Source organism: Felis catus, chromosome C1 (genome assembly GCF_018350175.1).
Source record: "Felis catus isolate Fca126 chromosome C1, F.catus_Fca126_mat1.0, whole genome shotgun sequence".
NCBI classification, from domain to species: Eukaryota; Metazoa; Chordata; class Mammalia; order Carnivora; family Felidae; genus Felis; species Felis catus.
The window spans coordinates 179168451-179184020 of record NC_058375.1 but is presented as its reverse complement, the minus strand read 5'-3'; the positions used below and the strand labels follow the sequence as shown (position 1 = coordinate 179184020).

The window sequence follows — 15570 nt, the reverse complement described above, 5'->3', positions numbered from 1 at the left end:
CGTCAGTTACCTAAAAAAGCACAAACAAACAGAAACTACTAGGATTTTAATGCAGAGTGCATGAATCTATATCAATTTGGGGAGAACTGATATCTTAACAATATTGACTCTTCTGATCAAGACCTTAGTTCTACCCTAATTGATATGTTTTGATTCCTACCAAAATTCCAGTGGAAATCTATCTAGATATAGGTAAGAAGTTTCTAAAATTATATGAGAGGGCAAGGAAATTAGGATAACCAAAACAATTTTGAAAAAGAATCAAGTTGCAGGTCTCCTGCTGCCTGATTTTTATATTTATGTAACTCTAGTAATCAAGCTTGTGTGTTGTTGTTGAGTGGATAAATAGATCAATGAAGCAGAACAGAGAATCCAGAAGTAGATACATACAATCATAGATAACTGATTTTTGACAAAGGTACAATAGCAATCCAGTGGATTGAAAAGATAGAGTTTTAAATAAATGAAAATGGAACAACACTGGACCAAAAAAAAAAAAAAAAAAAAACTTCATGGGGAAAAAACTAAAGGAATAAAACTGAATCTACACCTCACTCTGTATACAAAATTAACTCAAAATGGATTCTAGAACTAATGTTAATACATGAAACTAAAACTTTATTTATTTTTAAAACACCATTTTTTTAATTTCTTGAGGGGGAGAGAGAGAGAGAGACAGAGAGAGAATGGGAGAAAGCATGAGTGGGGAGGGACAGAGAGAAAGGAAGACACAGAATCTGAAGCAGGCTCCAGGCTCTGAGCTGTCAGCACAGAGTCTGACATGGGGCTCACACTCACAAACTGTGAGATCATGACGGAAGCCAAAGTTGGAGGCTTAACCCACTGAGCCACCCAGGCGCCCCAAAACTAAAACTTTTAAAAGAAAACACAGGAGAAAATCTTTGTAACCTAGGGTCAGAAGAAGAGTTCTTTGACTGACATGAAAGGGAAATTTCATAAAAGAAAAAATAAAAGATAAATTAGATTTCATTAAAATTAAGACCCTGTCAAAGAATGAAAAAAATCCACATTGGGAGAAAATATTTACAAATCACTTATCTGACAAAGAACTTGTATCCAGAATAAATTTTAGAAACTCTCTAAATTCAACAGTAAAAAAACAAACAGCCTGATTATTTATTTTTCTTTATCAAGATTTTTTTATTGATATGGTTAAATATAATATTATTTCTTTTATTTTGTATTCTATCCATCAGAATGCCAAACTTCCTCGTACTTTATTGTCTTTATCTTTATTCGGTTTTCTCCTATTATTTTATTTTTCTGTAATCTTTCCTTTGCTTATCAAAAATCTTACCAAAACAAACAAACAAACAAAAAAAGAACAAATCTTTCCTTTCTGTAAGTATTTGCTTATGTTCTGTACCTCACTGCTTCTGATTTATTTACTAATTCTGAAATAGCATAAATTAGGTCCTCAATATGTTTCTGTAAGTTGGAAATGTCTCACTCTTATTTTGAGGTCCTTTTTGATTGTATTCATGTCTATATCATGCAATTTAATTTAGCATAAGTGAACTTAAAGAAATTTCTTTTTGTCTATTCATTATATTCCCAATTTGTATGGAATGCTTTATACTGGTTAAAAGTGACATTAAGAGTTTTTTCATAGGCCCGACACATCTATCAACATCTTTGGTAGACACCGTGTCTAGACCTTCTTCCAAGGAAGATTTTGCTGCCCGGCTTCACCAGGCAGCTTCTACTTGTCAGTTGTATCAGGCTGTGAGTCAGCTGCAGAGACCTGCTTCCTTAGAGAACACACCTCCCCATGAAGGCCACAGCCAATGGTTAAGAGAAGACTGCAAATGGGTTGCCATCTGTACTATAAGTGAGACAGACAATCCTAATGAACATATGTGCTTCAGATATCCCCACTGGGTTGAGTCTTTGTGAGACTGCATCACGGTTGGATGTTTCCTTTCTCCCAGTCCTAATTTCTCCATCTTTTCACATCTTATTCCTAAACACTATCTTGATGTCTACTTCCAAGTCATCTGTGAAATAATTTTGTTTGTTTGTTCTTAATTTACTTCTAATTTACCAATGTGGTTATATATTATTTGGGTTATTTCAATATTTCTTGCTTATATAATTTTAATTATGAAATTTACTCATGAGCCATATAAGATAGTAAAATTATATGGTTTGCTTCATCATACTCATGGTCCCTCATTTTTACTTGTTTGGTTTTCTATGTGCTACTCACTAAATCACCCCCAGACATTAAAGAATAACTATCCATCTCTATTAAATATGTTCAAATATAGGAGGTAATGATGATTTTCCAAAGCTATCATCTATCCTTATATTTGAGTAGTTTAACTATAGGATACTAGGTAGGAAATCATGTATTTCAGAATATAGAACACATTTCTTATTTTCTTTTAACTTTTGATGTTACGGTTGAGAAACCAATCCCATTCAGGACCCAAATCCTGGACATATTCCTATTCATTTTTCTTTCTGTAAGAATTTAGCATTTTAATCTGTATTGTCTGATTTTTAATAATGATGTACTTGAGTAGATGAGTTTATGGTTTTTTTTAATCATTGTGTAAGGATGCAAAAAATGTTTTTTATGTTTTAAACAATTTTATTAGTTCTTTAATACTTTTCTTCTAGTACCTCTTTAGTAAACTTCTATTATTCATCTCCAGGACCCATCGTTTAATTTTTTGTCTACTTTTAGCCATTTTGAATCTTATATTTTCTTCAAGCTTCTATTGAATTTACCATGTAACCTGCTAAAGTACTTTTTATTCCTCCTATCATATTTTAGAATTTCAAAAGCATTTTCATATCTGAATGTTATATTTGTAGCACCATAAATTCACAATTCATTGCTGCCTCCCATCTCCTAGGAGATATTGATTATAGTGGTTGTTATTTTGAGATTTCTCTCCTACTTTCTGTGTTGTTTTGTTTTTCCTGAAATAATTTCCATTTTATGGTTTTGGTTTCCATATTTCATAAAAACTTTTCTTAAAAGTTTTTTGCTCTTATTTTTTCATTTACATTTAAGAAGGAGGAACTACAATTTAATTGAAAGTTCAGTTCTTGGATGGAGTGTATTGGAAGTCAGGCTTTAAAACAAATCAATAAGACAGTGAACCAGGTTTCTCAATAAGCAGCAGACCAATTTCTCCACACATGGATACAATAATCTCCCGCATGGTGGGAGGACTGGGCATGAATCTCCATGCCAGCATTATGGGATCTACCGAGGTGCAGAGGTAGTCTCATTGGTGAACATGTAGACCTTCTTATTCTGAAGCTGTGTTTACACTGGCATCTCACAAGCATTGTCAGCGTGCAAACCTTAGAAAATACACTTCTAGCTTCTATTAGAAGGTCAGCACTCTGTCCATTTGGAAGGACATTTGTTCATTTAACACATATTCATTTGATTCTGATTACATGCCAAACACTGTTATAAGTAATTGAGATATATCAATAAAAATAACAAAGATCCTTACCCTAATGCTGCTTACATTCTAGAGATGAATCAAATTTTGAACCGGTCTTTATGGTTTTGGCCTTACCCCAAAGCCCACTTTTGGAGACTTTTTCCCAAGTCATGATCCTTTAGGGAGGTTCTACATTGTAAATCCATTAACTTTCCTCCCTGCAGGCTTAAGTGTCCGCTTGCTTTCTCTTTCAGCCGAGATAGGTCACATTCCCTATCTATTTTCACCTTCATGATTTTGCTGAAATTCTTGTTAATATCATCTATAAAAACTTCAATGTTGTTTTATTTTTTAATTAAAATATGTTAAAATATTATTTAAACTAACAATATATACACAGTCTAACATTAGTACATGTACATTTCATGAATCTTTGTTTATATCCTTTAAAAATTGTTAATGTTTTTTTAAATTTATTTTTGAGAGAGAGAGAGAGAAAGAGACAAAGTACGAGCAGGGGAAGGGCAGAGAGAGAAGGAGGTACAGAATACAAAGCAGAATCCAGGCTCTGAGCTGTTAGCACAGAGACCAATGTGGGGTTCTAACTCATGAACCAGAGATCATGACCTGAGCTAAAGTCGGATGCTTAGCCAACTGAGTCACCCAGGCACCCTTATTTATACACTTTAAACATTATATGTAGTTTCAGTTTTCACATGGATGATAGATAATTGTTCCATAGTTAAGTAATGACTTTTTCAAAGGACTAATTGCAAATTTTCTAGATAGTCAATGCTGATAATTTTAAGAACCAAGTTTTAATTTCAGTATATGATTATATAATGGAACTTCTCAGTAGAAAGATAAATCCTAAGCAAGATTGATTTGAATTAGTTTTCAAAAGAAAAGGGTGGAGGCAATCTTACACTGTGATCTCATTTAGATTACAAATTCAGAGTTCATTTTCAGATTGATGATACCAGTTGCAACATTAATAACTTCACAAATTGGGTAACATAGATTTCTCTGTCCATGAATGGTTTTGTCAGTAGTTGTTTATTATTTTTTCTAAAATGCATTTTCACTGTAATATATTCTTCAGAATGAACAATTTTGGCTTAATAAAAGGAATGGTGACATTTCTGCCCTCTCAGGACTAAAGTAACCATCTCATCTTAAAGAAAATACTTTTTACCCTGCATCCAGATGCTCTGAATTGCTAGCATAGTAAATAGATAGTTATTATCATAAAATATTCTCCAACTTTTGCAGTCATTTATAAACAGTAAATCCTTAATAGAAATTATATTATGATCAATATCTAAAATTAATCAAATTATAAGGAAAATACTCGCTAAGGTAGGCAGGAGATTAGACACTTGTTCAAAACTTTCCTCCCTCCTCTCTCATTTCCAGGGAATGAGTATACTTGCCCGTTCTTTGACTTTGGATTAACAATGTGACCTGTCTAGGCCAACTGGATATTAGAATATGTCAAGCAAGCATTTGGAATTCATTTGTGCAATTTACTTCCCCTGTAGTATGTCTGTCATTGTCATGAGGAGATATTGCCCTAGGTGTCTGTTGATGCCTCGGTCTACACCCTACAATGAAAATGTGTAGGGCGCATTCTTCAGTGTCAAACATTGTCGATGTGGTATCACATCTTGAAGCAGAATTATACCAGTACCAATAGGCCCACAGTCTTCGGTATAAACAAATCCTTGCATTTCATCCTACTAAGACTTTAAGGTATTTGTTATCAGCTTGAAACAAAGATGGGGTGCTGCTATAACAAAAATTAAATATATGGCACTGGTTTTGAGATTGACCAGTGAGTGATAAGGACACTTCCGTGTGAAGCACGATAACGTGACAAGGAAATTGTTAAGAAAAATTACGACCTGAATTGTAATATAGTGGTGAAATATTTGGCAAACCACAGCCCGCTGCACCTTCTGAGATGGTACCTTTTGAACTTGTAGACTTGGACATGATGATTTATAGACAGAATATTGGAAAGAATGTGTACTGGCTCTTATTATCTGTATTTTGATATGGTATTACCTAAAATACTGACAGCAGAATTAAGTGTAAATACAGTAAGTACCTACATTCTAGAATTTTTTTAGTTGGGAATAGAAGATTCTAATCTCTTATATCTTAAACCAGTAAAAGATTCTCAAAATAAAGGCAAAGGGACAAAATCTTAGGACAGACTATATTCAGGATGCTATCAATAAAGCATGGCCTCAAAGTTAAAAAAAAAATTCAAAGCGTGGCTCTGATATCCTTTATGAAGATCTAAAAGTAAAAAGCTGGTATCTACTGGACTCTTTCTGCTATGGGAAAAGACTCCTATAAAGAAGTATCAATAACAGAAAGGGGCATATTATGTCTCAAAAATAATTGATAACGTAAGGTATGGCACATAGACTTGGTGGGAATACCTATATTGAAGACCCACATAACTTTGACAAAGCTGCATTAGAAAAAGTTTCGTTAGCCTGGAATAAATCAGAATGACATGTTTTTGCTATAGGGAAAGATTTCTAGGCCTAGAACATTCTATGGGAAAGAAACAGGCTTAGAAAGCTGCTCGGCGTCATAAATAAAAGGTAAATATTTAAATACTTTTTTTAGAAATGGCCAAGGAGGAAGATGAAAAAGAAAAGAGTTGTCAGAGGTCAAAGCAAGAGCCATGGAGAATAATGGGCTGTTGGGTCACTTCCACAAACCAAACCAGGATAGAAGGACCTAGCAACATATGCTCAATGTGACTTCAGAATTGCCACAGATCATTCTTTTCTTTGTATTTCCCACTTTTCTAATGTTCTCATATTTCTCTTATTCTATGCAGGTATTACCAGTTTATATTGAGTTTGTGGGAGAGCCCATATAACAGATAACTTTTTTTGAGGATCAGAGGTCTCCACATCAAAAAGCTACTCTTAGAATTGATGGAAATACCAGACTCTAGAATTCAAGTCATAGCCAGCATTGGCTGAGATTTGGGGCATCTTGGGATTGGAGTGGTATGATTTTCACATTAAATGGACATGAGTATTTATGAAGGTTGTTAAATTACATTATCGTTGAAAACTGTTCATTCTCTCCCATCTCCTTAACTTTATGGGAGGACTATGTTTCCCTTTCCTTTGAATTTGAACTCAGCATATGCCTCGATTAGCAGAAAAGAAAGGGTTGAAGGTTTGAAATACACCTTAGAGTTGGGATTTCTTGTCTTATGTGACTGCCATTATCATGAGAACTTCTGGAGACAGGATGCCACCTCAGCTGGGGTCCTGGGAACAAACACTTCCAGAATAGAATTCCCAGCCACGAATCCTCAGACACTTTGAGTATCCATGAGCAAAATAAATGCTTCTGGCATTCCATTAAGATGCTATAAATGTTGGCCATATGGCAATAGTTTAAAAAATGCAAGGCAACAGGAGTGAATGACATCAGCGAGGTGTCAGTATAGAAGTTTCCAGTGCTCGTTCTCTCACAGAAATATCAGTTGGAACAACTACCCATGCATGAAAATGCCTTCACAAGATGTAAGGATTCCCTGTAAGAAATTACAGCACCTGAGTGGAGCAAAAAAATAAGAAAAGACATAAGAAAAAACACAGTGAGGAAGGTACCTTTGCACCATACACCCTTCACCCAAGTCCAGGCCGCAAAGCACAAGGAAACACCCTCACCTACAGGAAAGTGAAGTGAGCGACCTACGTCACACTGGACCTCAGCACCAGGCCTCCACACAGAGCTAGGCCAGTCCCCACAGACCCAGCCTCCAGGCCAGCTCCCATGGTTCCAGGAACCTCATGTTTTATACCTTAATTATACATAATTTCTATTTTAAAATATGTCAATAAATAAAAAATTACTGGCTGTATGTCAAAATACTCATGATGCCCACGTTTAGGTATGAGAGTACGAGTGATTTTTGTTTCCTTAATATACTTTTACATATTTTTTTACGCAGTATTTAGTGTTTCCGTAACGTTTAAAGTCTAAGAATTCTTGCGGTGGCTGGGTGGCTCAGTCAATAAGTGTCCGAGGTTGATTTTGGCTCAGTTCATGATCTCATGCTTCATGGGATCCAGCCTGGCCTCGGGCAGGCTCTGCTCTGACAGTGCATAGGCTGCTTGGGATTCTCTCTCTCTCTCTCTCTCTCTCTCTCTCTCTCTCAAAATAAATAAATAAACTTAATATGTATATATAAGAATGCTCATGCAAATCATCTTATTTCTTGTATATGTGCTCAAATATCCAACAGGTACATTTAATTGGTGATGTATCTTTTAAAATAGATCACATACTATGACTAAGATGAATCAATGTTGTTTCACACTTTTAATGATTTCATGAGGTAAACATTCATTTACTGATCTTCTGAAAAATTACTAAAACATAAGATATATGTATTATATATTCATAGATATCAGTGATCATAAAATCCTATGATCTAACCATTTTTATTTCCTTAATGCTATTCTCTAAAGTAATCTGCTGCCCGTTATAGTCTCAGATTTTTTTTAAATTTTATTGTGGCTATAGACTCCAAAATACATTAATTTAAAATATTTTTGAGAATGTTTTAAACATTCAAATGAAGCATGCTCTAAGCAGTGTAAAAAATGTGATTGTGCTAAGAAAAGGAGTCCCCCCCGGGGTGCCTGGGTGGCTCAGTTGGATAAGCAACCGACTTCAGCTCAGGTCATGATTTCGCAGTTTGTGAGCTCAAGCTCCATGTCAGGCTCTGTGCTGACAGCTCAGAGCCTGGAGCCTGCTTGGGGTTCGGTGTCTCCCTCTCTCTCTCTGCCCCTCCCCTGCTCATGCTTGCACTCTCTCTCTCTCTCTCTTTCTCTCTCTCTCTCTCTCTCTCTCTCTCTTTCAAAAGTAAACAAACATTACAAAAATTAAAAAAAGAAAAGGAGTCCCCCCGAAATCACAAACCAGGTAATGTGTTAAACACTGATGCTTCTCACAGAGTAGTTTGGGAAATCTATCTTCCAGATATATGATGAGATTTCACTTTAGACTCCCCAAAATTGGGTGGAGCCATGCAAATAGTTATAGCTGGAGAGTTTTAAGCTCAGTGAGATGTATCATTACTGGGAAGATCAATGTGTGCTCTACATACATGTATATTCTACATACATGCTAGTCTGTTATGACGGCATAACTTAGCTTGCTCTGATTTATACCCCTTTTTTGCTGACAAAAAAATTGGTAAGAAGGAAACTAGCAAATGTCCAAATTTATGGAGTAATATAAAATACAGCACACCTACAAAGAAATAACAAGTTTGAAAGCACTGTTCAGTTAAACACAGTAAAATTAACTGGGCTACCCATTTTTAGTTTTTAAATCCCAGCTGTTACATCTGTTCCTCAGGGAAAGGTTTTCTGACAGCCCAGACCCATTCAGACCAAGTTATTCCTCACCTTTCCCATCATAACAATGTTCACACTCCATTGTAAGTTTCATTTTATTATTTTTCTTTCATACCGTAATATCTACAGGGACCAGGACCAATTCTGTTTATTCACACATGTATCCCAAGTACCTGTAAATTACTAGCACATAATGCATTATTTATTTATTTATTTATTTATTCATATTTATATAAGTACTAAAATTAGTAAGTTAGTACTAAACTGTTGAATGATTTTTAGCCAGAATTTTATTGGAACACAGGTACATTAATTGCGTTCCATATCATCGATGGTTGCTTTCACCTTACAAATACAGCATTGAGTAGTTGTGACAGAGACTGTATGGCTTTGAAAAGCCCAAAACATTTCTTAAATCTGGCTCTTTACAGAAAAGGTTGGCTGAGCTCTGCTCTAAACAAGCTGCAATATGTAAAGTCAGAAGGATGAGCTAAGTCAAATGCACGGGGGAAGACTGAGAGTAAACACCTGAGAGACCAAGTTAAAGCAGCATTTGAAAAAGTCTTAACAAATGGATGTTAATCTGTAATTTAGGAAAAGATACAGATAGTGACAAACATGGTCAGAATAAAGAAGACACAAAACTAGCGCAATATAATTGCCCTAACAGGCTTTGGAAAAGTGAATTTATGGTGCATAGATAAGAAAGACTGATTTAAAGGGCAGAAGTGATGTGGAAATAATAGTATATTTGTCTCTGGCTTTGGATGAAAATAATTTTTTAAACAGCCTTACGTATTGATGATCCTTGTAGTATCTAAAACATATACCTCCTGTCTCTTAACCTCAATACCTCTGATCTTCATTATTTCCTCTTTTGTTCTACCAAACATGTGGAGTGTGCGTGTGTTAGAGAGAGAGGGAGATATGTTATATTCACATACAGTGTTGTTTTTGTTTTAATATTGACAGTGTCTCGTGTTTGCTTTCATAAATTAACCCTTCCACGTTTAACTACTCATTTGACAGGAGGCACAGGTAACAATACCAATATGAAAAGAGAAGGTGGAAACCAATATGTGCTGACAAGATTTATAATTCATCCAGATACGCATATTCTCTTCTACTTTAGAAGATATGCTAAGACCACCTGTCTGAATCCTGCAAGTTAACAGCTTTCCATAAATACAGTTTTACAAATGCTATGGGACATTTTCCTAGTTCTTTTGTGCTGATGAACTGGAAATCTAAGGTACGTTTTCTTCTTTTTCCAGATAAGCAACAGACTTTTGGGGGGGTGTGAATTTGTTAACTGGAAGGTTTTGCTAAATTCCATCACACTAAGAAACATCTATTATACACATCAAGGACTTCACTGTTAACGTTGGAAACAGACATGGAAATAAATACAAGTAACGTATCTGGTGATAGTGCAAGTAATAAGGCACAGAAAAGAGACGGAAAAGAGACTGAGTGAGCTCTATTAAAAGAGCCAGTAGAGCTAGGATTGAAGAAAGAGTGTAGAAGGTTAGGTCAGCCTTCCGAAAAGAGGTACAAATCCAACATCTGGGACTAGTCAACACGTAGTCAATCTTGAATTCTCCTGAGGGCTTAGACTTGATTTCTAAACTATATATTCAGAATTTCTTTTCATAAATGTACTATGTGCTTCCACTCCAAGTTGGGTATAAACAAACCTAATAATCCCACATGATTGAAGGTTTTGAGTTTATATTCAGTTTTTCAAACTCAAAGGAGAGAGGAGATGCCTCTATTCACCTGGGTTTCAAATCACTGTTCTCTGAAGCAAGATTGACTGAGGTTTCAATTGATCTTCTTGACATCTCCCAAAGACATAGTTTAAAGATTTTATAATATGAGATATATTAACAACATAAAATAATCATTATCAAGTTATTTTACATGTTTATTTTCAACTCTCAAATCAGGATGTTAGGAAGGAGAAAATATAATTTACTTCTTTCTCAAAATTAGGAAATGTTTCACTTTTAATCAATCCAAACTTTTTAATTTTTGCTAGAAATGCTTCAAAGGGAAAGGAAAGGTCTTGGGGAATACAGCTAAACTAAGTATTATATCATGTTTTCTCAATACAGGGATGGCTAGGAATGCTTTAATCAATTTGCAATTACAGGCAATATGAATTTGTTTCAAATACCCTGAATAATGTCAGGCTGGTTAGGTTGAAAGACAGTCAGACTCTGAAGACTTTCTCTAATGATTTTATCAGAAAACATAAGCTGGTTTAATTGTGTTTTAAATGCGATGACTGCTAATAGGACCTTGGGGACTCCCTCCAGGGGAAAATTTTCATTCAAAATACGTATGTAATTTGGAAATGTTGTTTATATTATTTCTTCATTTAAAAGTTAAAGAAATATTGAATTCAGATAAGTGACAGGATGTGTTTTTTGAAATGTATCTAATTTTAAGCGTGCTTAATAACTATTGCAGAATTATCAAATATGATGTTTTAGTGTATAAAACATATTCTCTGTTCCTATAAGTGAAATTGTAGAAAATGTGAAGGGCAGGTAAAATCAAAATTTATTTCCTATTGGATAAATAATGACCCAATTGAAAATTTTAAATATTTGCATTATCTTATTGTTGCTGGGAGAAAAAAGGAAAATGCATTTAAGAGAAGTGAGAACAGAAGATGTGAATGGCAGAGCTATAGTGATGTTTTTAAGTCCAACCTTCAAAAAAAAATTGAATGCAGTAAAAACAAAAAGGCTATGTCCAAAACAGCTCAGTTATTGACTGAATCCTACCCAGAGGAAGGGCTCATGCAGCGTAGGAAAGTGATGGGTCCAGGCCCTATGTCTTGGTAGATACATTTTTGTGGGGTTTCTCATAAGAATTATCCTATGGAGAATGCTTATAAAGCTTTGAGCTTTCGGGGCGCCTGGGTGGCTCAGTCGTTTGAGCGTCCGACTTCAGCTCAGGTCACTATCTCGCGGTCTGCGAGTTTGAGCCCGGCATCGGGCTCTGGGCTGATGGCTCAGAGCCTGGGGCCTGCTTCCGATTCTGTGTCTCCCTCTCTCTCTGCCCCTCCCCCGTTCATGCTGTGTCTCTCTCTGTCTCAAAAATAAATAAATGTTAAAAAAATTTTTTTTTTAAAAAAGCTTTGAGCTTTCACTTGAACTTTATAATGTTGCAGCCCAGGGAGAAGAAAGGAAGACTTCTCTATACACATGAAGATTATTTCATTTGCTAAGGTATTTATTTATTTTTAAAAATTTTTTAATGTCTATTTTTTTGAGAGAGAGAGAGAGAGAGAGAGACCGTGAGCGAGGGAGGGCAGAGAGAAGGAGACACAGAATCCAAAGTAGGCTCCAGGCTCTGAGCTGTCTGCATCGAGCCTGATGTGAGGCTCGAATTCACAAACCATGAGATTATGACCTCAGTCAAAGTCTGATGCTTAACCAGCTGAGTCACCCAGACACCCCCATTTGCTAAGATATTTAAAGCCAAGGTTACACAAAGTGTTTTTTTTTTTAATTTTTAATGTTTCTATTTTTGTTCCTATTGTCCATCAGAAGCTTCTGATGAAAGATAGGGTCAAACTCTTTAGATCTCATATATGATATTATGATTCAGTCTGAATTATGCTTTCATTTATATCGTCAATATTAACTGAAGCCAATTATGTGTCAGGTTCCATATATAATGATAGAAAGAAGAATTAAAACAATGATCGTATTTAAGAAGTTTCTAGTCTACCACATTGAGTTGTATGTCTACCAATCGTTCATTTTTAAATTTACCTCAGTCTTCTTATTCCTAAGATATGTAGTTTGGAATAATAAATTTAAAGCACCTATCCAAACATTAAACTTAATTATTTGAATGCAACTGAAAATTCCCTCATTCTCATCTTGAAGAGGAAAAGGATTAAAAAAAAAAAAAAAAAGAACACTTGCCCCCTTTAAAGAGAAAATATGGCACAAGCATATACAAATTATGACTCTAAATGATGTAGTTTTATAAATCTTTATTACTATGTAGTAGCAATGGAATTTTAATGGACTTTTCACACATGAAATATGAACATGGAAAAAAATCAGAAGGCCGATTTCCATGACAATTTGCTCGCAGGCAGAACTGGAAATATTTATTAAGAAAGGCTCTATATACAAATATCAAATCATTATGTTGTACATTTGAAACTAACATAGTGTTATATATCAATTACACTTCAATGAAATTTTTTAAAACACCGCTAAGCAATACTGCCCTTGCTAATGTATAATGACAGTTATATTGAAGTCACCACACTTATCGAGAGTGTATTTATAGTTTATAGAACCCATTTACACTAGCAGTTAGCTCGCAGACTTATCCATGTATAAAATATCCTGTAAGTGATTAAATCAATTAGGTGTATGGACAAATGGATTAGAAAAATACGTTTTATATAGAGTAAAATATATGATTAAAAGCAACATTTTATAGCTTCATTTGGAAATCTCTAGAAGCCTTTTTTTCCCTACTAAGTAAATTTGAACTGTTAGGAAGTCCAGAGCTAGAGACATGTGTTATGTTTTTTAAATGGCCTCTGTAAGATGACAAATTCTTTGTGCCTCTGTATCTGTTCAAAAACCCTTAAGATCTTCTAGGAAATAGTTTGAAAAATAAGCTGAAAGTGTGTAGTTTAAAGTTAAAATATTGCCTGTTTCATTTTCTCACCTCAAGCCTAAAACATGTTGTATATGACATTGTATTCTTTCCCAGAGGAAGGGGGATCATTGTATATCCAAATGTACAATGTTACATCTTAATTTGCTGGCGATCCTGACATGAAAGTCTTTAAGTGTATGCAGAATATGTTGCAAAGGAGGCTGTGTCTTGAAGACGTTTTTTCTCTTGTCATTCTAAACTCATATAGTAGCTGTGTTAGGTAGCACTGATGAGACAAGAGTCTGAAATTGGGCCAGCCACTGAAAGATTTATAATGTGAAGTTCTGAACACTTGGGGGTCACAAATTAATTGCTTTTCTAAAGACAACTTAATCATAAACAAAGTGGAACATTGTAATTTATCCTTCTGGATGACTGAGAGATTTAGGAGACACAAAAATTAGTAAAGATATTAGAGATTAAAAAAAAACACATTTAGAAAGTTGAACTCCCATTTGGATCCTTCTATGGGGCAGCTGAAGATGCATTAACGTTTCCTTCTTCTTCTTTTCATCTTTCACAAGAAAGATTTTACTACATACGCATCAGGTATAACTTACCACATAAAACATTGGCAAGATAATTATTTTCTGTGACATCAAAGTGTCATGATAAATAACAGCTACCAAGCAGTTTTCAATCTCCAAGTAAGTTTTGTAGAATTAATTCTTCAAAGTCAAACCACTTTACTAAGTTGAGGATTTCCTTTTTATTTTGAATTTCAGTACTAAGAAGCCTTCAGTACCTTTTCTGGTCTTCTACCTTCACAGTACACCTGAAAGCCCTACCAATAATTGATTTTCATTCTCATTCAAATGTAAGCATCAGGCTTCGGAAGTTGGATATATACATATTTTACCCAGTTTCAGGATTTAAATACAGTATAGGAATTTCAAAATATATTTCATACTTCACATCATTGTGTCCTTTGCTAAGTTGTAAAGAGAATTTACTCAGATAAAGCTTAATTTTATAAATTATACTAATAGAAAGAAAATATTTATTTAGCTCTGATGATTTATGATAATGGATTCCCATTTTCATTTATCTTTCTCATAAATGTGATACTGAAAATCTTTATTTGTTTGCTGATTGCCTGCATCCATCTCAATTCTTTCTAATAAAAAAGTTTCTTATAAAACTCTTTTTATGGGATTATTCATCCTCCTACATGCGAAATAGACTGATTGATAAATAGGCATATATTTATTCCAATTGTTTCTGCATAAATTCTGCATATATCTATATGATTAGATATAACATGCATCAATTTATCAAGCTCAAAATTATCTTTTGTGATGAGTATGTGATGAGTATGGCCATTCAATATGGCCCATGTGGTCAAGAGCCTTTTTATATTATGTTTTACTACAGAGGACGGAAGTGGGGTCAAATAAAGTTATATGGATTTTAACTCATTAAATAAGTGCTCTTTAATCGTAAAACTCTCCCACAAAGTGATGAACTGCTTCACAAAATAAATGAAAGCCCATACACTGGAAATATTCAAGCAGAGGCCAAATTGGCTCATGTAATAGGTTTTGCTAAAAAAAGAGAAAAAAAAGAGAAAGAAAAACAAAATCCATTACTGAATATGTGGTATCTTCCAAAATTAAACTGATAAGAACAGATACTACACTTATTCTTAGCCAAAAGGCAGAGAAGCAATATACCTTCCGAAATTAGTATCATGACATGTAGACCCTTCCCTACCAACATCTGTATCCCTTACGTCTCCTCTGCTAACCACTTGGCAAAATCCACTATGATTTTTATTACCTACTACAGTAAATAAATGTCAATAGAACAAAACCAATAGTTGAGACCCAGGAATTCTGCTTCCAGCCCTGACTCACTGTGTTTTTATAAAGTTAATTACTATTAATGTCATTTTTCTCACTTGAGAAATGAAGGCATCTCAAAGGTCAGACATATTTTATTACCTCAACATGCTTTGAAAACCTGATCTCTTCAGGTACTGGTCTTAGATCTAGGTACAAAGCAGTGAACAAAATAACTATGAACCT

General features: G+C 34.6%; 1 pseudogene; it reads right to left on the bottom strand.

Annotated features, from left to right (window-relative positions):
- Positions 1-15104: 15104 nt before the first annotated feature.
- On the bottom strand, positions 15105-15212 carry LOC111562207 (annotated as a pseudogene).
- Positions 15213-15570: the final 358 nt, after the last annotated feature.